Raw genomic sequence first — 26,050 nt, forward strand, 5'->3', positions numbered from 1 at the left:
TTAATTATAGTTTCTAGCTACAAGGCAAAGTGCATTTTTCGTGTGCATTGTTAAACCAGGTATAACCTCAGTGTCTATGTCCTCTTTCTTCTTCCCAACAGGCGATTCTCAGTCAAATGAATAGAGAAGATTAGCTAGTGCAAGCTCCACTGTCACAACACCCATGTAGATCGCAGGGCAACCTCTCCGGCCAGCACCGAAGGGAATAAGCTCAAAGTCTTGACCTTTGAAGTCAATAGAGCTTCCCAAGAATCTCTCAGGCAAGAACTCTTCTGGGTTGTCCCAAGCTTCAGGGTCCCTTCCAATGGCCCATGCATTCACAAACTACAGTTTTAGGTAGAACTTCATGTCCATCTATCTAAGTTGTTTGAATTGCTTGATACGGGAATAACAATGGAGGTGGAGGGTGCAACTGCATTGTTTCTTTTACTACTGCCTTGAGGTATGAAAGCTTTTCAAGATCATCTTCATCTACTATGCTTTTTTTTCCAATCAAATTTATGACTTCTTCTTGCACTTTTTTCATTAGTTTAGGGTTCTTCATTAGCCCTGTCATTGCCCAAACTAATGTGGCAGCACTTGTGTCTGTTCCAGCAATAAATATGTTCTGCAACAAGGTAAAAGTAGCCAGACGGTTTGCAAAAAGGGAAAATCATCTGTGAATTTGTTGCCCAATCATTGATTGAGAGCACCATATAAATAATGTAGTCTTTTTAATACTACTGAATAATTACACTCGAAAAAGATAATTGCACAGTCGTGAGTAATCTGGCCTGGACGCTCAGTCATCAAAAAAATTTATGACTTTGTGAGATAGATTACCATAAGCATAGCTTTAATGTGGTCCCAAGTGAGATCAATTGTGAACTAATGATCGTTTTTCAATCTAAGCAGGACGTCTATGATGTCTTTTTCCTCGGAATTTTGTCTTTTCAGATCTAGATGATCGTCAATGATTTCTTGGTAGAACATAACGAGCTCTTTGAAATTTTTCTCGAGCTGGCCTGACAATCCAGAGAGTTCATCAACCCATCCAATCAAAGGAAAATAGTCTGAAATGAAGAAGCTCGACATCAAGGCTTGAGCTTCGTTAAGCAAGCTGTGACATCTACTTCTTTCATAACCTTCATCATCATACCTCTTCTCGAATGCAATCCTGCAGATTATGGTGCTTGTGAGAGCTATTACTGTCTCACTCAAGTTAATACTTGAAAAATCTAGAAATCCCCTAGATGTTGATTTGTGATTAAGTATCAATTTTAAGCAGTAAACAACAATCCAAGTCAAATAATCAAGACAAATCGACACAATGATTTTACTTGGAAAAATCACAATTGGACACCTCCAATTGTGATGAAAAAACCATGGGCAAAAGCCGCAAAACAATCCACTAAAAAGACATAAAGGAATTACACAGGTATACTCTCAATTACCTAGCGAATCCACGCCCAAATTGAACCAACCCCTATGTGTCTCTTCCAACCCCGTCTTCACCTCGGAATTGTCTTGACGATGAGCCACTCCAAAATCCACCAAAACTTCAGGCTCAAATTCTTCAGAATCTACCGAAGAATAACTCTCTCTTTTGTATAGAATGAACAAACAAATCTTTGATGTATTCTTCTTAACCCATGAGTTGAATACTCAATTAAACATCAAAGAAAACTAGTAAAATATCCTCAGATATAAACCTTAATATCCAAAAAGAAGATCTGAAGAAGTAATCCTAAAATCTGACAGAAACACGTACTTATAGAAATCTGGGACTGCGAAGCTCGCTCGAGCGAAGACTCTCTCGCTCGAACGAGGAACCAAAAACGCGTGCTTTCCATAAGTGGCTTCGCTCGAGCCAAACAACCTGTGCTCAAGCTTAAAATCATCCTTCTCAGGTTTTTTACAGACGCAGCCTTCGCTCGAGTGAGAATTCCTTCACTGGAGCGAGCAAGGGCAGACATGTAACTTCGAATGCAATTTTGCATTTTGCTTCGAGGGCGTTGCCCCTTGACCCCGCTTGGGTGCTGCCTCGGACCCGCTAAGAGGCATTACCCCTTGGACCCCCGTGAGCCGACCGGGCAGCTCGATCCCCGTCATAGTCAGCGAAGTGACAATCTTGAAAGCATTGACATCACAAACTTATCTGCAAGGCACAATTCGGGTTGGATTCGCGTCTAAGAAACTCATAACCTCACTAAAATAAAAGTGCGAAAACAAGTACAACTGAAAGGAGTTTTATCAAACGAGATTGCTAAGAATAAAAACCTAACAATCTCTCCCTTTGGCAATGTCGTGACAAAACACACCTAACAAATAAAATCCTAATTACCACAACACATTACAGCCAACAAAAATAAATTTCTTTCTCAAGGTCATGATCTGCAAAACAGCTATTAGTGCCACAATCTCCAAAAAAACTACTAGTCCCACAAGAGTATATAAAAAACCAATAAACATATGGCTAGATCATCTTAAAGCATTGTCAGGTTTTTACAAACGCAGCCTTCGCTCGAGCGAGAACTCCTTCGCTGGAGCGAGCAAGGGCGGACATGCAACTTCGAATGCAATTTTACATTTTGCTTCGGGCGTGCTGCCCCTCGACCCCGCCTGGGCGCTGCCTCGGACTGGCCAAAGGGCGCTACCCCCTGGACCCTCGCGAGCTGAGTAGGCAGCTTAACCCCCGTCATAGTCAGCGAAGTGGCAATCTTGAAAGCATTAACATCACAAACTTCTCTGCAAGGCACAATTCGGGTTGGATTCGCATCTAAGAAACTCATAGCCTCACTGAAATAAAAGTGTGAAAACAAGTACAACTGAAAAGAGTTTTGTCAAACGGGATTGCCAAGAATAAAAACCTAACAATCTCTCCCTTTGGCAACGCCGTGACAAAACACACCTAACAAATAAAATCCTAATTACCCCAACCCATTACAGCCAACAAAAACAAACTTCTTTCTCAAGGTCATGATCTGCAAAACAGCTATTAGTGTCACAATCTCCAAAACAACGATTAGTCCCACAAGAGTATATGAAAAAGCAATAAACATATGGCTAGATTATCTTGAAGCATGAGATGGAAAACATGAATAGATGTAACTTGGAGATATTAAGAACATGTAGCATGAAAACATGAAAACTAAGACACATGCACCCACACCCGACACAACATAATTCCCCATTTTTGTCACGAATTGACAAAGGAAGCTCAAACAACTATAGCATGCAAGAAGGAAATGATAAAGAAGCAGTGCATAGCAACATACAAAACAACTAAAGCCAATCACCTTTACCAAACAAATCAAAGTGTGTATGCTAACAAACTCTTGCAATGATAAACCAAACTCCCCCTCACTAAAAGCAACCACAAACACTAAAAATAGTGAACAAGAAGAAACCGACAAAAATAATATGGTGAAGCAAGCAAGGAATTTCAGAGTTGTACCTTAAAACACACAAGATTATCCAAGAAGCACAATTACGTGAAAACATAATGCGCACAGCCTTTAGAAGATTCCTCACAAAAGAAAGTGATGCATTATGTGAAAAGCATAGATCCCATGAAAAAAGTGTGTGTGTGACTCTTGGAGTTCGACAAACACAAGATTCAAATCCTAGTAGAGATAAGATAGTTGGACCTCCGGCAAGAGAATCTAAACAGAACTGCGGAAAGTCAAACCACTAGGTATCAAGGGGTATTTGGTGAGTAAAGGCGGAGGCTCCCCCTCAATCAATGAATCCTTTATTTATTTATTTATTTTTTTCACATCTTTTTCTTTTCTTTCTTTTGCACATTTTTTTTTTGTTTCTTTCTTTTGCACATTTTTTCTTTCTTTTGCACTCTCATTGGCGGCTGACACGCTCAAGAGTATGGAAACCGAACCAGAAAAGCATGGATATAATAAGGATGGCCTGGTTGGTGACTTTAAGGTAACCTTTTCCTCATGCCTGGACTACAAAGAACAGAGGGGAAAGCCGTGGAGATGCAAAAAGATGGAAGGTGGTTTAAGAGACTCAACATCACCCATGATATGTTAGTATAGGTCAATTCCTCTAGAAAAGCAAAAGACACAATGCCAGAAGTCCATAGAAAAAAATAATCACTAAGGCGGAAGACTCCGATATTTGCTAATCCAAGAGCGTGTACAGAATGAGACATACTAATCAAAAAACACACACTCGAAAATGAGTAATGACCACAGAAAGCACACACATATTAACATGTAATGGATATTCTTATCAATTCCAATATGCACCAAGGACCACTCAAAAATTTTAAGTTGGCAAAACCATACTAAGAAAATCTTTTTGGTTTTTTTATTATTTATTAATTTTTTTATTTTTCTAAACAAAGCAAGACAGAAAACGAACATGCACACATTAAATGACTCAAAAAGAAAAAAACACACAGAAACCTAAAAACTAAAAAGAATATACAAATTAACACAAGTCAAGTTTTCGCACCCACACCGCTTTAGTATGAACAAAGTTGTGAGAATTGTAGTTCTTGGATGGTGTCTTGACGTTGTGGTTCCCTTCGCTGTCAATGAGAACCCGTCTCGACTTGGTTTCCAACTTCCAATTTCTATGTCTAGGCAAATACAAACTCGCTCCAAGTTTGGTCTCAAGCTGATCAAAATAACGAGGTCTAATATGACCTTTAACCTCATTATTACCAATGAAGTGTCTCCTACCCTACGAGATGTTGGAATTTCTTCCATCTCTATGAGACACTCTCCCATACAACCTATAACGATAAGGGCGAATATGACCATGCATACCACAATGATGACAAATAAAAACAGGGTGTACCTTTTTTTCTTTTACCTTACCAACTCTAGGAAGTTTGAGAAGTCCATCCTTATGTTGAATTTTTTGTTCTCCCTTTCCTTGAGTTCTTGTATCATGAGATATAGATGCACTCTGTTTTTGCTCTTTGTTATCACAAAAGCCAATGCCACTCTTGTTACAACACATTTGTTGAGACCCAATGATATCCTCCAAAGTCTTTGATCCTTTGTTCCAAAGACCAATGGTAGCCTTAGCACACTTGAGCTCTTCCTCTTTCTTGATCATTAGTTCTTCCAAGGCAACTTGAGACATCTCGAGAGATTCAATCTTTTCTTCATACATTGCATAGATTTGCTGTAGCTCATTCATCTTTGTCTCACAAGTCAAGAGTTTTGCGCAAAGAGCTTGTTGATCATTAGCTATCTTGATGGCATCAATCCTAGCCTCGGAAATCCCCTCCTTTAGTTTGACATTCTCACTTTCACATGCTTTGAGTTTCATAGTGAATTTGTCATTCAATTTGGATAAGTTAAGAGATTCTTTATACAACTTTTCATAAGCTTGCTCAAGCTCTTCATCATCACTTCCCGAGGATTCATCATCAGTGGCATTCTCAACCGGTCTCTACGGATACTCTGTTCATCCTTCAGTTTCAGAAGCCGCCATGAAAGCAAGTAATTGTTTATGTCCCTCTCCACCTTGATCTTCATTGTCACTTTCATCTTTATCAGATTCTGATTCATCATCCCAAGTGATAGCGAGGGCTTTCTTCTTCCTCAAACGAGTGGAGCATTCTTGAGCAAAGTGGCCAAATCCTTGGCATTCATAGCATTGGACTTTTTCAGAGTTCCCTTGTATCTTTCCTTTCTCCTTCTTGGCTATAGAATTAATTTTGAGTTTATCTTTGCCTTTGGATTTATGAGTATGAGTAGATTCCACAAGATTATGATTCTTTTTCAGAAAGGATTTTTTAAATTGTTTTACAAAAGTATCCGTAATCTTGGAATCTATCTCACAATCCTCATCAGAATCCTCTCCAGCTCTATGAGCACTACTAAAAGCAACATCTTTTTGTTTCTTTTTGAAATTCCTATGTGCCTCATAAGTTTAGAGATATCCAACCAAATGATCTAGCTTGAGGTTGTCAACATCTTGAGCCTCCTCAATGGCCGTAACTTTTGGGTGGAACCGATCGGGGAAGGACCTCAAAATTTTTCCTACAATCTTGGATTCCGGGATTTTTTCACCTAAATTGAAGTTGGAATTTACAATATCACTCAACTTCGTATAAAATTCATCAAAGGTCTCACTATCTTTCATTGAAAGGTTTTCGAAATTAGACGTGAGCCTTTGAAGTTTTGAGCATTTAACAGAAGGAGTGCCCTCATGAATAGTTTGTAAGATATCCCAAGCCTCTTTTGCGACTTCACAATTGCAAATACGACTAAACTCTTCAAGTGTGACAGCGCAAAAGAGAGAATTGATAGCTTTACTATTCCGGCTACTATTTTGGTAATCAATTGTGTCCCACTTATCAATTGGTTTGGGAAAAGTTACTCCATCAACGGTAATTGTCGGTTCAGTCCACCCATACATGACAGATTGCCAAACTTTTTCATCAATAGATTTTAAAAATGATCTCATCCGAGCTTTCCAAAACGAATAATTGGATCTGTCAAGTAGGGGAGGTCGAACCATTGAATTTTCCTCACGAATTGAATCCATTATCATAAATCAAACAAGATCTCGTTCTAAAAGATTTTTTTTTTAAAAAAAAAATAGAACGACCCGCTCTGATACCAGTTGAAAAATCTAGAAATCCCCTAGATGTTGATTTGTAATTATGTATCAATTTTAAGCAGTAAACAACAATCCCAGTCAAACAATCAAGACAAATCGACACAACGATTTTACGTGGAAAAATCACAATTGGACACCTCCAATTGTGATAAAAAAAACCACGGGCAAAAGCCACAAAACAATCCACTAAAAAGACGTAAAGGAATTACACAGGTATACTCTCAATTACCTAGCGAATCCACGCCCAAATTGAACCAACCCCTATGTGTCTCTTTCAACCTCGTCTTCACCTCAGAATTGTCTTGACGATGAGCCATTCTAGAATCCACCGAAGAACAACTTTCTCTTTTGTATAGAATGAACAAACAAATCTTTGATGTATTCTTCTTAACCCATGAGTTGAATACGCAATTAAACATCAAAGAAAACTAGTAAAATATCCCCAGATATAAACCTTAATATCCAAAAAGAAGATCTGAAGAAGTAATCCTAAAATTTGACAGAAACACGTACTTATAGAAATCTGGGACTGCGAAGCTTGCTCGAGCGAGGAACCAAAAACGCGTGCTTTTCATAAGTGGCCTCGCTCGAGCCAAACAACCTGCGCTCGAGCGTAAAATCATCATTCTCAGGTTTTTTTTACAGACACAGCCTTCGCTCGAGCAAGAACTCCTTTGCTGGAGTGAGCAAGGCCGGACATGCAACTTCGAATGCAATTTTGCATTTTGCTTCGGGGGCGCTGCCCCTCGACCCCGCCTGGGTGCTGCTTTGGACCTGCCAAGGGGTGCTACCCCCTGGACCCCCGCGAGCTGACTGGGTAGCTCGATCCCCGTCATAGTCAGCGAAGTGGCAATCTTGAAAGCATTAACATTACAAACTTCTCTGCAAGGCACAATTCGGGTTGGATTCGCATCTAAGAAACTCATAATCTCACTGAAATAAAAGTGCGAAAACAAGTACAACTTAAAGGAGTTTTGTCAAACATGATTGTCAAGAATAAAAACCTAACAATACCTGTCACCAATTGTTTCAAAAACTTAAGCTACTAGGAAATTAACGCAATAATGTATAGCAAATAGATCGAAAGAATAAGGTTCACAAAGACATGACAAAGAATTATTCAAAAAGCTTAAACTACTACAAAATTGGGGCCTAATACTGTATGGCCAACAGATCGCTTGAACAAAATGCACAATGACAGAGATGACGGTCCCAAAAAAACTAGGCTATTTGTGAGAACCCGAATATAAAAATTAAGTAAATAATTAAATAATAATATTACAATCTCAAATATTTTGGTGGTGAATTCTAAGGTGCAAATTAAATATTATTGGAGGATCTTTTAATTAATTTTAAACCTAAAATAAATTTATGGTGAAAGTCTTTAATTTAGAGACAAGGTTTATTATAAAAATAAAAATAAAGAGAGAGAGAGAGAGGAGGGGGTGACTTGAAAGGTTAATATATAAGACTCCTACCATTTGAGTTGCATGTAACTTATACATATGTTTTGCATATTTATCTATTTATTTGACCTATGTGTGCCCACCACTAGTATAAAATAAAATAAACACAAACCCTACTCTATTATTTGTTCACCACATAGGGCAACAACAGCAGCCACGGGAGAGGGTTAGAGAGAAGGAAAAAAAGAAGAAGATGTTGCAATCAAAGAACTTTTGGGTGTGTTGTGTTGTGTGTGATCATCAAAGGTTAGCCCTCCTTGGTTTTCTTCTCTTCTTTTTGTTCTTCATCCTCATTCTATAATTATTTTGTTCATTGATGGAGAGGTTGTAGGTTTATGTATTGTGTATATAGATATCCTATTAAGAAACTTGAGGAGCTAAATTTATGTGTAAAGATTGGGTGTAATTTTCAGTCCAAAAATTCTGTACAAAGTCACAAATTTTAAAAATCAAGAAACCATATCAAACGGATGAATTTTAGTCTGAAATTTTTACAGTAGATCAATTACATATTGAATTGCATATCTGAATTTTTTCATAATTTTTGGGAGTCAAGATCCATATAAATTGAGGTATTCAAATATGTCCAGGAAACCAGTCCGAAACAGTAAATTCGGGAGTGTTGTTCTCTTTGGGTATAAATCCAAAAATTATCAAATTAGTGTCATTAGAACCGGTTATGAGTCTAGTTTCGTACTTTTTTGGCCTTGCATTGATTGCTCGTGTATATTAACAGAACCGTTAATTTCTTTAAAGTGTTGTAGAAAACAACCTGTTTGGATATAATAAATTGTAGAAAATTATTTTGATAAGCAAATCAAGTGAAACCAATTGGGTTTGAAACTTAGGATATATTAGATCATATCTGGAGGTTATTGGAATTTTTCGAATAGCGTGGAGTGGGTTTTGTAATTTTCAAAGTTAGCGAATAGGTTGGGAAGGCTTGTTTGAAATTCTATTTTATCTTAAAGTCACAATTAATTAAGTTTTGACCGAAACCCATGTCTTGGGTGATTTTAAACGTTGAAGAACATGAACTTAGCTAATATTTAAGAGTAACGGTGAGTTGGGTTGAGCCGTGTTAGTGCGCTTTAGTTGAGGTTACTTAGTTCCTATTTTGTAGTATTTTAAATTAGTTGTGACGTGTAGTTTTTTTTTTAATATACTTCGTTCAGGGCACTAGTTGGACTTTTACACTCTATTCGATTGAAGGATTATATCATTTCGTTTCAGGTGAGTAGTTTCATGCTACATATTTTTATAAATGTTCCCCTACCCTAAACTGTTGGAAAATTAAATTGTTGTTTCATGACTAAACTGTTTTGATAAATTATTATATTATCAATTGAATCAAATTGTTTCTGAAACATGTGTGAACTTGGCATACTGTAAACTATTTATTTTGGTCTCATGTTTATAATGATGAACTACCATGTTTTGCGAAACTGATGTGTATTGATTATTGGGACCATGTGTGTATTTAGTCCAGGGAAATTATTCCACTGTGTGTGGTGACTCTGGCCACTAGGGAACAGATCCGGGTTGGGCCGTGATGACTCTAGTGCTCAACGATTGTAAGGAACAGACCTTTAAAAACAACTAGGTGACCTTCAATCGGATCGTCTTTGAGAAAAGGCCCAGGTGCCACCCTGAGGATGACTCTTAGTTCGGTATTGGATCCAATGGGGCTTATAGCCTGAGAAATGTGTGGCAGATTATTTGTTTTTATTGGTACCCAGAAAATTATTGGTGTTCATGTTATAATCTGTTTTAAGTGAAAAATGTCGTTTATCATGTTCTTGCGAGACATGAGTATTTTAAGTGTTGAATTGTGGAACCTTCTTTTTGAAACAGATTGTATTTACCAAACTGTATGCCAATCTAGTTTCTGTGATATATATCTTATTTTGGAATTGAACCCTGTTTTCAAAACTGTATTTACTATCCATGTTGCTACTCACTGAGCTATCAGCTGACTTAGTTGTTACCATTTCCAGGTGTTAGAAGGACTTAGAGTGGACTCATGGCGTAGCGGGGACTCAATTGCATGGACCTCTAGGGCATTCCTTTAGTTTAGAGTGTTATGTCAAGTTTGTGCATATTTATATTTATTCTTATCGAAGTTCATTTAGGATTATTTTTGATATGTGGGTTGTTTATATCCCATAAGTTTGGATGGTTTTTTATTACGGTTGATTTTGCCGTTTATAATTGTGGCATGTCTGGATTGAGTTTTGGTTATTTATTATTGGACTATTGTTCAGTTGTTCAATGTGATTGGATTCGTGTTTAGGCTTACGTGTGCCTTGGGCTAAGTCCCTGTGGGCCACGGCCGGTCATGCCCAGATTTGGGGTGTGACACTATTTGCCTTTTCTGAAATTTTTTACTTTGTTAAATTTTTTAGATCTATCCCGACTAGATAATTCTAAAATTTTTAAAAAAATATTGAGTCAATTTCGAAAAAAGTTCACTAAAAAAGAAAATAAATCAAATTTTATGAAGAAAAAATTGACCCTTTTTTGTTTGTCTGAATTTGTTTCAAAAAAATCAATTTCTTTTTACTTTTAAGGATAATCTAGTCAATACGAATTCAAAAGGTATAAAAAATATGACGACTTTTAAAATATTTACTAAAACCAAAAATCCAGCTCCCAAAAGATATGTCAAGCTAACAAACCTTTATCCGCAGAAACAAGTTTAGAAAATTTCTCAATCATTCGATGCACTTCGTCTTCTCAAACTGAATGAAAAGATTGAACCCTTTTGGTGTTGAAGAGCTGAAGAACACAAACCTTCCTCATTTGCCTCCAGTAGTCATTGTATGTAGGGATCTAAGAAACACCAATAAAGCGAGTCGACCGACTGAAATCGACCGAAATTTTAGTTTTTGATTTGTTTTTCATAACATACAGTTTGTTTCGGTTTTAAATTTTTTTATAACGATGCAAACAAGCTGACTGAATATTATATTTAAATATTTTTATATTATAATTTCTTAAACATTATATGTGAAGTAACTAATATAATACACTTTTGTGATAAAAATTAGAATGAAAAACATTTATTTCATATATTTTCTTCATTTATTTTCAATGTAAACATTTATTTCATATATTTTCTTCGTTTATTTTCAATGTAAAATTTTATAATTTACTGTAAAATCTTTTAAAATTCCATGTAAATTTCTCTTCTATATTAAACCGACAAAACCGATAAAACCAAATCATAGCATACGGTTTGTATTAGTTTCTCAATCATAAAAACCGAAAGGATCAGTTCGGTGCTAAATATACTCTTAACACTAACTAAACTAAACCGTTTATGCCCCTAATTGTATGGTGTAAAAGCCAAGTCCAAGCCATTGTCAGAGTTTTTGCTGACCAACCATGGAAGGTCTGCTAGCAAACTCAAGATCATGGGTCTTCAAAACCTTTTTTGCCAATTTAGCTGAAGAAATTGTTGGAAAATGGTTTGGAAACCATTAATAAGTGAATGAGAATGTTGAATATTGGCTACAGATTCTGGAGGTCACCCCATGTGAAAGGGGTGATCCTCATGTCAACAATGGAAGGCAACCTACCAAGGCAACCAACCAAGTCAAGCTTGGTGGCCACCAACCATGTCAAAAGTCAAGAGTGAAGGCTCTCCCACCTACTCCTTTGTGTATAAATAGAGACGGGAGGGTGAGGATATAATCATCAGATGTGGAGCTGAGAGGTGTGAGTTGAGAGCAAAGAGAGAGAGAATTACAGAGAGTGTGTAATTCTTACCATTTGTTCAATATAGTGAATCCGCTGCCCGTGGACGTAGGCGACTTGCCGAACCACGTTAAAACTTGTGTGTTATTGCTTGTTTGAGTTCCCTGGTGTGCCCCCGATCCTCAACAATTGGTATCAGAGCTCGGGTTGCGAAAAATCGAATTTTTTCCGAAAGTGCCCAGATTTCGAAGTGCTCAAAATCCACTTTTGACCATACCAGGAGGAAGAACTCCCCGAGAGGAGTCCAAAACAGCAAAAACAGAGCCCAGAAGCCTTCACACGCGCCCTCACGCGCTCTCTGAAAAAAGCGCGTCAGCCCCAGTCGCACCACGCGCCACCACGCCCCGTTCAGGCAACCGGCGCGTGATCCCAGTCTCATCCACGCGCCACACGCGCGTCTCCAGGGAGAAGACGAGCCACGTGGCGCCACGTCAGTGCCGCGTCATCGCCACGTCATCCGCCACGTCATCGCCACGCGTCCAACAGTCAGGCCACGTGTCAGACACGTGTCAGCCACGTGTCAGCCCAGTCAGCCTGAGCCGCTGACCAGCCGCGTTGACCAGCCGTCAAGCCGTTGACCGCGCCGCCGATCCTCCGTTGACCGCGCCGACTGCGCCGTTGACCGAGCCGTTGACCAGCCGTTGACGGGAGAAATTATCCGGTGCATCTCAGCGCACCAGATTTTGCAGATCTGACCCGTCCAAAGTATTTTTGCTAGATCGGAGCCATTCAGAGTCCGTTTTTGACGATCCAATAGTGTTTCCCAACTATTTAGAGTATTCCGGACACATCTGTACGGTCAGTTTTTTGAATTGAAGTTTCTAAAAAATGGCAGAATCTAGAGCATCCGAGTCCGTAAGTAATCCAGCCAGTACAAGCACTTCTAGGCATTGGACCCCGGTGTCCCATGCCAAGTTCGAGGTAGAGAAGTTCGATGGAAGCAGCAACTTCGGCATGTGGAGATGCGAAGTTAAGGATATGCTTGTCCAAATGAACCTGCACTTCACTCTGGGAGACAAACCAGATGACCTGGACGAGATAGAATGGGAGAGGGTGAATCTCCTGGCCTGCAGTTCCATCCGACTTTGCCTTGCAAAAGAGGAGAAGTATGCCTTTACAGAATATGATATTGCGAAGAAGCTTTGGAAGGCGCTGGAAGATAAGTTCATGACAAAGAGCATTGAGAACCGGCTCTACTTGAGGAAGAGGTTGTTTCGTTTCGACTACATTAAAGGTATTTCGATGAACGAACACCTAAATAATTTCAACAAAATTATTACGGATTTGAAGAATTTGGATGATGACGTTGGTGATGAAGACAAAGCACTGTTATTGTTAAATTCCTTGCCTGACTCGTATGATCATCTCACTACTACTTTACTGTACGGTAAAGAGAAGATCAAGTATATTGATGTTGCAAACGCCTTGGTGAACAATGAGTTCAGAAGGAAAGATAAGTCTGCAAACAGGGACTCAACATCCGAGGCATTAACAGTCAGAGGCAGAACAAATAACAGAAGAAATATAAGGCGAGGAAAGTCTCGCTCAAAATCCAGGGGGAAACCTTCAGACAAAAGACGTCTTGCAAAAGACGAGTGTGCAGCTTGTCACGAGAAGGGACATTGGGCAAAAGATTGTCCAAATAAAACAGAAGAGAAGGTGAATATTGCACGAGATGGAGATAATGATGAAGGAGGAGCCTTCACAGTTTCATCATATGGCCAGTCAGATGAATGGATAATAGATTCCGGATGTTCATTCCAAATGTGTCCTAACAAGCAGTGGTTCTCGAGCTTACGAGAGTTCGATGGAGGAGTTGTGCTGATGGGCAACGACCAAGCTTGCCAGACAAAGGGGATTGGAACAATTAAACTGAAGAGCCATGATGGAACAATCAGAATTCTTGAAGATGTACGGTATGTACCAGATCTAACCAAGAATCTCATCTCAGTGGGAGTTTTAGACTCCAAAGGTTACAGAGTAACCATGGAAGGTGGAGTCCTTAAAGTTGTTCGAGGAGCATTGGTTGCAATGAAGGGTACTCGACAGGGAAATTTATATTTCCTAGATGGCTCTACAGTCACAGGGAGAGTGGCTGTCTCCACCAGCTCAGAAGATGATGCATCAGACACTTCCAAACTTTGGCACATGCGCCTAGGGCATGTCGGTGAGAAGGCTTTACAAGGGTTGGTAAAGCAAGGCCTGTTGAAAGGCGCCAAGACGGGGAAGCTTGAGTTCTGCAAGCATTGTGTATTGGGCAAGCAAACAAGAATCAAGTTTGGTACTGCAATTCACCGTACCAAAGGGATTCTAGACTACGTCCACACCGACGTATGGGGTCCTTCCAAGACTGCTTCGTTGGGAGGTAAACACTACTTTGTGTCGTTCATTGATGATTTCTCTAGAAGAGTTTGGATTTATACAATGAAACACAAAGATGAAGTCTTAGACATCTTTCTTACGTAGAAGAAGATGATTGAGACCCAGACAGGCAGACGGATCAAGAAGCTCAGATCTGACAATGGTGGAGAATATACATCAGATCCCTTCTTTGAGGTTTGCCAGAATGCAGGGATAGTGAGACATTTCACAGTTCCTGGAACACCGCAGCAGAATGGAGTTGCAGAACGCATGAACCGCACTTTGGTGGAGAAAGTCCGGTGTATGCTGTCACAGTCTGGATTGAGCAAGGCATTTTGGGGCGAGGCATTGAACTATGCTCGTCATCTTGTCAACAGACTACCTACTGCAGCATTAGATGGGAAGACTCCCATAGAGGTATGGTCAGGAGTCCCAGTTACTGATTATGATCAGTTACGTATCTTTGGATGTCCAGCATATTTTCATGTTACAGAATCTAAGTTGGATCCAAGAGCCAAGAAAGCCATCTTCTTGGGCTTCGGTGACGGTGTCAAGGGATACAGACTGTGGTGCCCTCAATCAAAGAAAGTTCTCATCAGAAGAGACGTTACCTTTGATGAGTCTGCAATGCTGAAGCAATCAGATCCTCAACAGAATGAGGAAGCATTGAAGAAGTCAGTGCAGGTGGAGTTTGAGACTCCAACAAAGACTAGTCAGCCAATCAACCATCCTGAAGAAGTCTCAGAGGATAGCTCTGAAGAGAGTTCAGATGAAAATGAAGATCCAGAGGCTCCGCAACAATTAGAACCCATTGCAATCAGGAAAGGAAAAAGGGTTACTAAGAAACCCAGTTGGATGACCGATATGGTAGCCTATGCACTTCCAATCATTGAAGACAATGTTCCGTGCACTTTCAAAGAAGCCGTGCATAATGCAGAAAGTGTCAAATGGAATGAGGCTATGGATGAAGAGATCGGGTCACTTCACAAGAACCAGACTTGGGAGTTGGTGCAACTTCCAAAAGGCAAGAAAGCAATTGGGTGTAAGTGGGTTTACACCAAGAAGGAAGGCATTCCAGGCAGAGACAACATCAGATTCAAAGCTAGATTGGTAGCTAAAGGCTATGCTCAGAAGGAAGGAATAGACTACAATGAGGTATTCTCACCTGTTGTGAAGCACACGTCTATTCGCATCTTGTTAGCTTTGGTTGCACAGTTTGATCTCGAGCTCGCCCAACTCGACGTCAAAACGGCCTTCTTACATGGAGATCTTGAAGAGGAGATATACATGTCCCAGCCAGATGGTTTCAAAATTGCTGGAAAAGAGAATTGGGCCTGTAAGCTGAACAAATCGCTGTACGGATTGAAGCAATCCCCGAGACAGTGGTACAAGCGATTTGATCGGTTCATGATGAAGACAGAATACACAAGAAGTCAATTTGATCATTGTGTATATTTCCGTAAGCTTCCCGACGGTTCCTTCATCTATTTGCTCTTATATGTAGATGATATGCTGATTGCATCTACGAGCAAGGTGGAGATTGACAAACTCAAGGCACAGTTAGCAAGGGAGTTTGAAATGAAGGATTTGGGAGAAGCAAAGAAAGTTCTTGGCATGGAGATCAAGAGAGACAGGAAGAAGGGCACGGTTTGTCTGACACAAACCCAGTATCTGAAAAAGGTGTTAGACAGATTTGGCATCAATGGGAAAACCAAAGCTGTAAGTACACCATTGGCCCCTCATTTCAGGCTTAGTGCTTCGTTGTCTCCACGCACAGAAGAAGAACGAAAGCATATGGCACAGGTTCCATATGCAAATGCAGTTGGTGCATTAATGTATGCTATGGTTTGTACACGGCCTGACATCTCGCATGCTGTGAGTATGGTAAGCAGGTATATGCATGATCCAGGAAAAGATCACTGGCAGGCAGTGAAATGGATCCTAAGGTACATACATGGCACGGTCAATCTGGGATTGAAGTTCGAGAGAGATAACCGACTCGGGCAGAATTTGGAAGGATATGTGGACTCAGATTATGCTGGTGACTTAGACAAACGCCGGTCAACAACAGGGTATTTATTTACGCTTGCTAAAGGGCCGGTAAGTTGGAGGTCAACGCTTCAGTCAACGGTGGCTTTGTCTACTACAGAGGCAGAGTACATGGCAGTAACGGAAGCCTTTAAGGAAGCTATTTGGCTACATGGGTTGATTGAAGACTTGGGAATTGTTCAGAAGCACGTTGAGGTGTTTTGTGACAGTCAGAGTGCCATTTGTTTGGCAAAGAACTAGGTTCATCATGCCCGCACTAAGCACATTGATGTCCGTTTCCATTTCATCCGAGAAATAGTGAATGAAGGGGATATTCTGCTTCAAAAGATTGGTACTGCAGATAATCCAGCCGATATGCTCACAAAGGTAGTTTCTGGGATCAAGTTCCAACATTGTTTGGACTTGGTCAACATCTCTCGGAACTAAGCACCTTCGGGTGCATGGCAGTGTTGATCGATCACTATGTTGGATAAAAGAATCCTCGCCAAGGTGGAGATTTGTTGAATATTGGCTACAGATTCTGGAGGTCACCCCATGTGAAAGGGGTGATCCTCATGTCAACAATGGAAGGCAACCTACCAAGGCAACCAACCAAGTCAAGCTTGGTGGCCACCAACCATGTCAAAAGTCAAGAGTGAAGGCTCTCCCACCTACTCCTTTGTGTATAAATAGAGACGGGAGGGTGAGGATATAATCATCAGATGTGGAGCTGAGAGGTGTGAGTTGAGAGCAAAGAGAGAGAGAATTACAGAGAGTGTGTAATTCTTACCATTTGTTCAATATAGTGAATCCGCTGCCCGTGGACGTAGGCGACTTGCCGAACCACGTTAAAACTTGTGTGTTATTGCTTGTTTGAGTTCCCTGGTGTGCCCCCGATCCTCAACAGAGAAATTGACTTCAAAGTGTACCATTTGAGAATGGTTTTAAAACAAAATTTATTCAATATAAAAGTTGATTTTTATTTAAATAAATTAGTTATTTTTTGGGTCAAAATTAAATCGGATTCAAAATAAAATTCGAACCTATTTGTGAGAACAGTTGTGTCTATTCAATTGCACTTATTCAATGGAAGATGTGCCTCTTCATTGGAAAATCACCATGACTATTCGAAGAGCCACCAATTCACATATATAAACAGCCCTCCATTGCATTCATTAAGAATCGAATTCATATTGTATTTCTTTTCTTCTACACTTTGTCTTTTCTATAAAAGAATTTTGCATAGTAAGATTCGTCAGACTTGTTGTGGTAGTATTACTTCTACAAGGTTCGATTGTTATATACTAGGAGACGAACGTCCAATAAAAAGCTTGTGAGCACTGTAACGGGGGAAAAATTTGTATTCAGACAAATTCGGTATTGTATTTTTACAGATTTCAAGTTGTTTGGTTAAAATCTTGTTTCTGTTTTTATATGAACTATATTTTCTGGTTTGATTATTTAACAAAAAAAAAAAAATCTTTTATTTTGTAATTCAATTAATTTGTTGTGTACTGTGAGTTATCAAATCTGTTTGATACAGTCAATTTGTGATTTCATTCACCACTAAATGTGAAACGTCACTTACCATCAAAGTAGGCAATTTATAACTTTGATTCATGGTGTTCACGTGAATCACGACTATTACCTCATTGTAATTTTATTAGATTATATTTGTGCAATTTTACGTGTTTGTGTTAGGTCTAATTTGTTTATTTATAGAATTGTCATTATGTATATGATTAATTTACTGTGTACTATGTGTGTTTAACAGAAATTGTTTTGGTTAGAGTTTATGTTTCGTTATATTACTCTGTTATGAGAAACTGTTTAAGATAGAAATTATTTATGTTTCATAGAAAATCTTATTTGTTTAATTTTTGTTTGAATAAATGATTCATTTTATTCCAACAGAATCCACCAGGGTTGGAATAGAGCCGAATCGTAAGGACATGAGAGGACCGTATTTCTTGGAGAGTTGTCAGAGGTAACGGTGAAAGGCTGAGTTATCGAGCTGGTGCAAATTTCTGATGAAAGGAAGCCCAGAAGGGCCTAGTGGAAGGACAAATGATTAATTTCAGTTTAGCCTCTTCACATATATCTAATTCCCAAAGGGCACATGATTAATTTCAATTTATTTTAAACGTTCAGGTAAAAAGTTCATTTTTAAATTTTCTTTGTCAAAGGTATAGGCACTAAAACATTATGTTTAGGGTAAATTATAAATACACACTTTGAAGTTTGCTTAAAATACAGACTGCCTCATGTGGTTTCGAAAATTACAAATACCCCATTGTCAGAATTTTTTATTTAATAGAATGAACTAAAAAAAATAAAATTCGTAAAATAAAATTCATAATTGCTTTCTAATACAATAATAAAATTACCTAAATTATTAATTGAAACATATTTCTAATATTATTAAAAATTGTTAATTGATTTCATAATTTATTAATAAAAGGGATAATTTGTTACGAAATTAGAAATCTCAAGGGGTAGAATGTAATTTTCAAATCTACAAGAGTAATTCGTATTTTAATTAAATCTCAAGGGGTGTATTTGTAATTTACCGTCATATTTATAAGGACAAGTTCTTACAAGATTATCAAAACACCCCGATATATAGGCGCTAAAATATTATATCTGCTTTTACAAAATTATCAAAACACCCATGTATATAATGTGTTTCTTAAACAAACCCAAACAAAACCATTGGTCTCTTTCTCACCGTTCTCTTTTCCTCTTCTGCCGCCGATCTTCTCCACTCCTAGTTGTTACCATCGTCTTCCACACTACCTGTAACACCTGCCTTCGTAATTAATTATTATTTACATTGAGTATGTGCTTACATGTGTTGATGATGGGAATGTATTCCCTCTCTTGGTTGTATTTTGGCAAACTTGTTGTATCTTGATATACAGATATGTATGTGTATATATATATAGCAATGCATTTTGTCTCATATACATTTTCACAGCTCGTTGGATGTTTTCTTTTCTGCTATATTAGCTTCCGCTAACCCCGATCATTTGATTGGTACAAGAAGGGCTTGGTAATCACGGATTATTGGCCGGTTACGACGCTAAACCTATAAGGGCGGGTTTGGGTCATGACAGAGTGCTATTAGAGCACGAGTTATACTGCACACACACGTCCAAATGAGCTATAGGATTGTGAAACTACATGGAGTGCTTGTGTCAATTGTTTTTTATAGGGATCCGAAATTCACTTCGCGATTTTGGCAAAGTCTACAAAAAGCGTTGGAGACCGAATTAAGACTTAACAGTGCGTACCATCCGCAGACAGATGGCCAATCAGAAAGGATAATACAGACACTTGAAGGCATGTTACGCATGTGTGCACTGGATTTCCACAGAAATTGGGAGACACATTTGCTTTTAGTTGAATTTTCTTACAATAACAGATTTTATTCAAGCATTGACATGGCACTATACGAGGCTCTATATGGCAGGAAATGTCGGTCACCGATTTGTTGGGTTGATGTTGGAGATAGACCGTTATTAGGACCTGAAATTGTGCAAGAAACCACTGAGAAAGTGAAGTTGATCCAACAACGGTTGAAAACAGGGCAAAGTAGATATAAAAGCTACGTCGATGTGCGTAGACGGGAGAGAAAATATGAAATGGGCAACCATGCTTTTATCAAAGTCACTCCAATGAAATGACAGACCCATTTTGGAACCAAGGGTAAATTAGCACCTCGGTATATCAGACCTTATGAGATCATTGAGAAACTTAATCTAGTGGCGTACCGGTTAGCCTTACCTTCTGATATGGAGCACATGCATAATGTTTTTATGTTTCTATGTTATGAGAATACCTTTAGGATCCTCTGCATGTCATTAAACCTACCCAGGTGCTTGTCAATAATGACTATACATATCATGAACGACCCATCCGAATTGTTAACCGCCGTATTAAGAAGTTGAGAAATAAGGAAGTTCTGTTGGTCAAAGTGGATTGGCAAAACCACAGTGGAAGTTATGCAACTTGGGAACGAGAAAAAGATATGTAAGAGAAGTACCCTGATCTTTTCCCATTAGACCCTATACTCTTCATGGAAGAAGGTAATTGAGTTGAGAGGACCAAACGTCCTAAGGGGTAGAGACTGTAATACCCGCTTTCTTGAGTATGTGCTTACATGTGTTGATGATGGGAATGTACTCCCTCTCTTGGTTGCATTTTGGCAAACTTGTTGTATCTTGATGTACAGATATGTATGTGTATATATATATATAGCAATGTATTTTGTCTCATATATATTTACACAGCTCGTTGGAGTTTTTTTTTTCTACTATATTAGCTTCCGCTTGCCCCAATAATTTGATTGGTATAGGAAGGCTTTTGATAATCACGGATTACTAGTTGGTTACAACGTTAAACCAATAAGGGCAAGTTTGGGTCGTGACACTACTTTCGCCGCTTCATCCTGGATTTGGTGCCTGTTTGGTGCAGCTTAAAAGCTACTTATTTCAGCTTTCAGTTTAATTTAAGCTATTTTGATGTGTTTGGTTTAGTTTATAGCTTATAGCTTATAGCTTTTTGGAAGTCAGAAATCAGCTTATTCTTTGAGTGGGGCAAGAGATGCTTAATTTACAAGTCAGAAATCAGCTTATGTTCATAGTTATAAGCTATAAGCTGTTTAGGCATAAGTTATAAGCACTTTCCCACTGCTCTACCAAACAGGACCTTGGTAGAGAAGTCAGATGGCTTAACAGAGAGAGCGAAAGAGGAAGATCGGCGACAAATTTGGTAGATCGGTGGCAAATTTGGAGAATCAGTGTTCTTCTTTCTCTTTCTCGACGAATCTGCGTCATTTGGCGGAGATTGAACTCATCACCTGACTCGCTGCCAAAATCGACGAACCCGAAATCACTGCTGAAACACACATCTTTCTAAATCTTGAAACACACATCTCCACTTCACATCTCTCTACATTCTCTCTCTCTCTCTCTATATATATATTTCTATATTGGTGTGTATCTATCTAGGACTGTATGTGTGTTGCTTGGTCCAAAGCTATTGGTACAAAAAATTCGAATAGATAGAAAACAATTTTGACAGATAGAATTTTTTTTGAATAGATATATATAAATTTGAACAGATAGCCAATGAAAAGTTGAATAGATAAAAAAAGTCAAGGGAAAAAATTGAAAAGAAAATGCTTTCTAGAACTTCTCATCAACTATTTTATAAAGTGTGGATCTCTCACCAATAAAAAATATCTATTGGACCAAATGTCTTATACACTCTTTAGATTGGATTTATCACCAATTTTCTCTTTATTTTATTTGTCAAATGGTGGATTAATTTTCAATCCATAAATTGTTATGGACAAATTACACTAATAGGTTTTATATTTTTGTCCTTATGTTATTAGATTTTTGTAATTTCAGTTCATTGGATTTTGATTATGAATTTTTGATTTTGTCTCAATTTGGTCCGATTAATTATAATTGTTAGTATTTAGTATTTTTTTTTAATGAAAAATATGCACATAAGTAGTATGTGTTGTGCTTTTGTTGGAAAAATTATAAATTTATTCAATTCAATGAGTTAACCTTAATTAATTTAGTAATCATTTGTTTTCAAAAGCTCTAATCAACATTTTCAATTGGACTAAATTGACACAAAATCTAAAGAGCAATACTACATTACTTAAATTCGTACTAACAATTTTACTAAAAACATGCATGTCCAAATATCATTATATTTTTAATAACCAGTCACATTTAGCCTTTTGTATTTTTATTAAGATTTTTAGTAAGATTGTTAGTATACGTAGAATTATTCAAATATAAATTTAAGAGTTAAAATTGAATTAATTGAAATTATAATAACCAAAATAACACAACAAATAAAATATAAGGACTACTAATGTAATTTATCAAATTAAGAAATTATTATTTTTGTTTTGTAAATAATATATTTTATTTTTCTACATTAACATTATTTTCTTAAAACGCACTTGTCTCCCACCGTAAACTCATCCATCACTTGACATTACATTTTGGTTTTTACTTAATATTTTTATGATAAGACAAATTGATGGGCTGGAATGATATTTTTGGTTTCTCTTCACACTCTGAGGTTTATTTGGTATGATGTAGTGCTTACTGAGGTGCTCATTCACTCAAAGAAAATTGTGTGGATCCAACATTAATAATTAACCACATGATCGGCAAATATGATTATGTGATTATTGATATTCATTTTACTTAATTTTCTTATGATTAATTTAGTGGGTTAACATATAGGCAATCACATTTGTAGAACAAAGCCTATTAGTGTGAGTAGCTTTTTTTCTCTTCTTAATCAATTGATTGGAGAGTAATTATAAAGATAAAAAATATTACATTATCAAATAGTTCACTAATTCACAATAATAATAAAGTCAATCAAACCTAATAACTAATTATCAAGCCCACTAAGTCTAAAAGCCAACAACTAGTGCTAGTTATATACAACTCCCATAATAGGGAGTAATTATGTGGTCTTTCAAGAATTTTAAGGCCTCAGTATACCCATCTAATAGTAGGAAAGATATACTCTTTTTTTCTTCTTTATAGAAAAAGATGTACTTATATGGCCCCAATAGGAAAAATGTAGCAAGAAAGGTGTATCTACATGGCCTTAAAAAAATATGAATAATATGAAAAAAATAATAAGGGAATGTTACTTGGGCAAAAAAATTAGATTTACTTTTCAAATTTAATAATGTAGCATTATCTTTGAATATCTAAATTAATTTTTTCTCTATCTCGTATCATGGGATTTAAAAAATAAATTTAAAAAATAGACTTATATATTATTTTTTTAAGTAATAAAACATGTTAACCACATAGTTATGTGATGTTCTCAAGAAACTCGATAATTTCTACGTAATAGAAGAGAAATAAATTATTATAAAAAATATATTAAATTCATCTAATAAGATTTTAACTCACAAGTACACCTCATAAAAAATATTATACGACTTTTAAACCAAATGTCATGATTACCCGCATCAATCGTCTAAGCTATTAACGTGAGTAGTTAGCATAGTTTACAAGTCAACATTATTCTGAATTTTTTAATTTTAGAAATCAATAAAGCACAAGCCCACCTCTTTAATAAACCAATCCAATCACAGTCTCACACCACAAAAAACATATTATACAATGTCGTGGCTACCCGCATCAATCATCTAAGCCGCTATTAATGTGAGTAGTTAGTAGTGATTCGGAAAAGTTGGTTAAAAATTAATTTTTTAATATTTTTTTTTATGTAAGAGATGATATAAATTAAAATAAGTTAAAAGTGGATTTTTGATTTTATTTTTTTTAAATTTTTTTTTTAAATTTTTTATATGTTCTCAAATGGCAGCAATTGACAAGTTAACATTATTTTGAATTTTTTAATTTTAAAAATTAAAGAAAGCACAATCATCACTTGCTTAATAAACCAACCAAACCATTGAGATTACGGTCTCTTTTGATAACTGGATCAAATTATTATTATTTTTTTTTGACATTTTAAGTTATATTATCTTTCTAATCTTTTCATGCTTTCTCAAAAAAAAAAAAAAAAAAAAAATCATGAAATTTCTTGACTTTTAACCAAAAAAACCAATTAGTCCTCCGTGGACTATTTACAAGGAAAATATTCAAACTTCTTATAATTCTTTCCATGAAATTTCAATTGTCAGTATCAATTATCTTAAGAAATTCCAACTCAACATGATAAGGGTTTCAGATTTTTTTTTTTTTTTTCAATTTCTCGGTTAAATCATAAACTCCCAGCAACAAATAAACATTTAGTTTATATACACTGTTTTTGTGGATAATCTACCTGAAACATTAGATCCTAAGGGGCTGTATACATTGTTTTCCAAGTTCGGAGTAGTAATGGATGTTTACATCCCTAACAAGAGGAGAAAGGCAACTAGCTCACGATTTGGATTTGTAAGATGTAACTATCCAGTTGCGGTGGGAGTGGCTATTCAAAAGGCACATGGCACTTGGTGTGACTATCGTATGATCAAGGCAAAGATGACAGAGTTCAGCAAGGTACAAAGCAAAAATGAGAAATAGCAAGTGCTGCAGAAAGGTGAAGGTACTACAGTCTAAAGAAATCGTGCCAACGTAACCAGTATGCACGATACTGTGCAGAGTTATGCTGATGTGGTAACTAAAACAAGGGCTGTGACGGGTAATGTGCTAATAGTTAAAGCAGAAGAGTATGGAAATGGTTGGCTACATGGGAGCCTAGTTGCTAAACTCAAGCCTTTTCGCCTTGTATCTAATTTCAACAAAGAACTGTCAAGCAGGTATGGAACTGATGTTCAGCTCAGAGAGATTGGAGGCAAATCGGTGATTCTCTCTTTTAAATCAGAAGTGACAATGAGGAATGCAAGAAAGGAGCTGGAGCACTGGGCCTATGAATGGTGTGAGTTCATCACACAATGGACTAAGGACACAGTCATTAAGCATGAAAGGGTGGTATGGATTAGTTGTTATGGAGTACCACTCAATCTTTGGAACTCTATCAATTTCAAGAATATAGGCATGTTATGGGCTGATGTTATTGAGATTGATAGAAATACACTAGAAATGTCATCTCTATGCTGTGGAAAAGTAAGAATAGCAACCAAAGTATTGGGATGCATTAACCATGTGACAAATCTGGATTGCAAAGGCAAACTTCATCAGGTCAGAGTTTGTGAAGAACAAGTAGTTGTCATAGAAAACCCAAGCAACTCTGATCTTCATCTGCAGCATGACACTTCTGTTAATGCAGGTATGTGGGATGAGCACTATGTTGACAATGGTGAAATTCTCATGGAAGATGATGATGAAGTGACAATTAATGATGAGGTGGTACTAGAGAGGAACTTGGGAGGTGACATGTGTATTGAAGGTGTATCAAAGGAAAATGAAGTGGAAGGTAATGATAGTCTCATGGCCATCTCTGCAATAAATGAGACGGCTACAGACTTGGGGAAGAGAAGCAATGGAGGTACATGCATGAGGAATGAGACAATCTTATCAGAAAGCAACGACTTTATTGCAGAAAGTGGAAGCCAAAGAGTTGATGGCAAAATTTTTACTTCTAGTTTTTTGAAAAGCTTCAGTGGGTTAGATTTACTTCGGCCCAACGTGAATTTGGAGGTGGTTTTAGGTCCAGTCCAGATTGATAAATCAAATCACGCCAGGCCTCAATCAGTTCACGGGCCAAATGGTGTGGGCCTAATACAAAGTGATGACCCTATTAACTCTGGGTTACAAAATCCCATAGTCAATGATCCATTATTACAGCCGAAGGATGTTGACTCTAGAAGAGAGGTGGTAATTACTAAAGAAACAGAGGCTAGAAGATGCCATCTTCCAGCAAAGACAATCCTTCCAGCAAAGCCAAATCCCAAGAAAGTTATAAGGAAAACAAAGGCCAAGGCAATTGGAGTGCAAGATTCAAAAAGGGTGTTTTACTCAGAGCTGTGACTCAGGCATTGTCAGACTCAATCTTATTGAGTAGTAACTCGAGCAGAGGAAGATACCTTTTCAATGAGGCACAAGCCACCCTACAGTTGTTGTTCTGTTTTTTCTTCTTTTGGTTGCTCTTGATTAGCTTCTCACCAATCTTGGGTCAAGTGCTAGCAAATGATTATGTTTCCTTTGTGGTGCCAACCAGTTGGGATTGTGGAGGATAGCTATGATACTTTGTGCACTTCCCTGATTTGTTGATGTAATTTTGCATATACTTTGCTTTTATCATCAATAAATCTTTTTTTGTTGATAAAAAAAAAATTTGGAGCTGATAAAATCTCAATAAATGTATTATAGCAAGAGCTTTAG

General features: G+C 37.5%; 1 long non-coding RNA gene and 1 pseudogene across 1 annotated transcript; one reads left to right on the forward strand and one right to left on the reverse strand.

The window, feature by feature from the left end:
- Positions 1-21,108, reverse strand: LOC114295373 (5-OH-xanthotoxin synthase-like; annotated as a pseudogene).
- On the forward strand, positions 8,088-10,320 carry LOC145823102 (uncharacterized). The gene is made up of 3 exons (XR_014365254.1): positions 8,088-8,294; positions 9,224-9,281; positions 10,046-10,320. It is a non-coding gene; the product is annotated as an uncharacterized LOC145823102 (long non-coding RNA).
- Positions 21,109-26,050: the final 4,942 nt, after the last annotated feature.

The sequence above is a fragment of the Camellia sinensis genome, chromosome 3, assembly GCF_055761805.1.
Source record: "Camellia sinensis isolate YWXY chromosome 3, ASM5576180v1, whole genome shotgun sequence".
In the NCBI taxonomy this organism is placed as follows: Eukaryota; Viridiplantae; Streptophyta; class Magnoliopsida; order Ericales; family Theaceae; genus Camellia; species Camellia sinensis.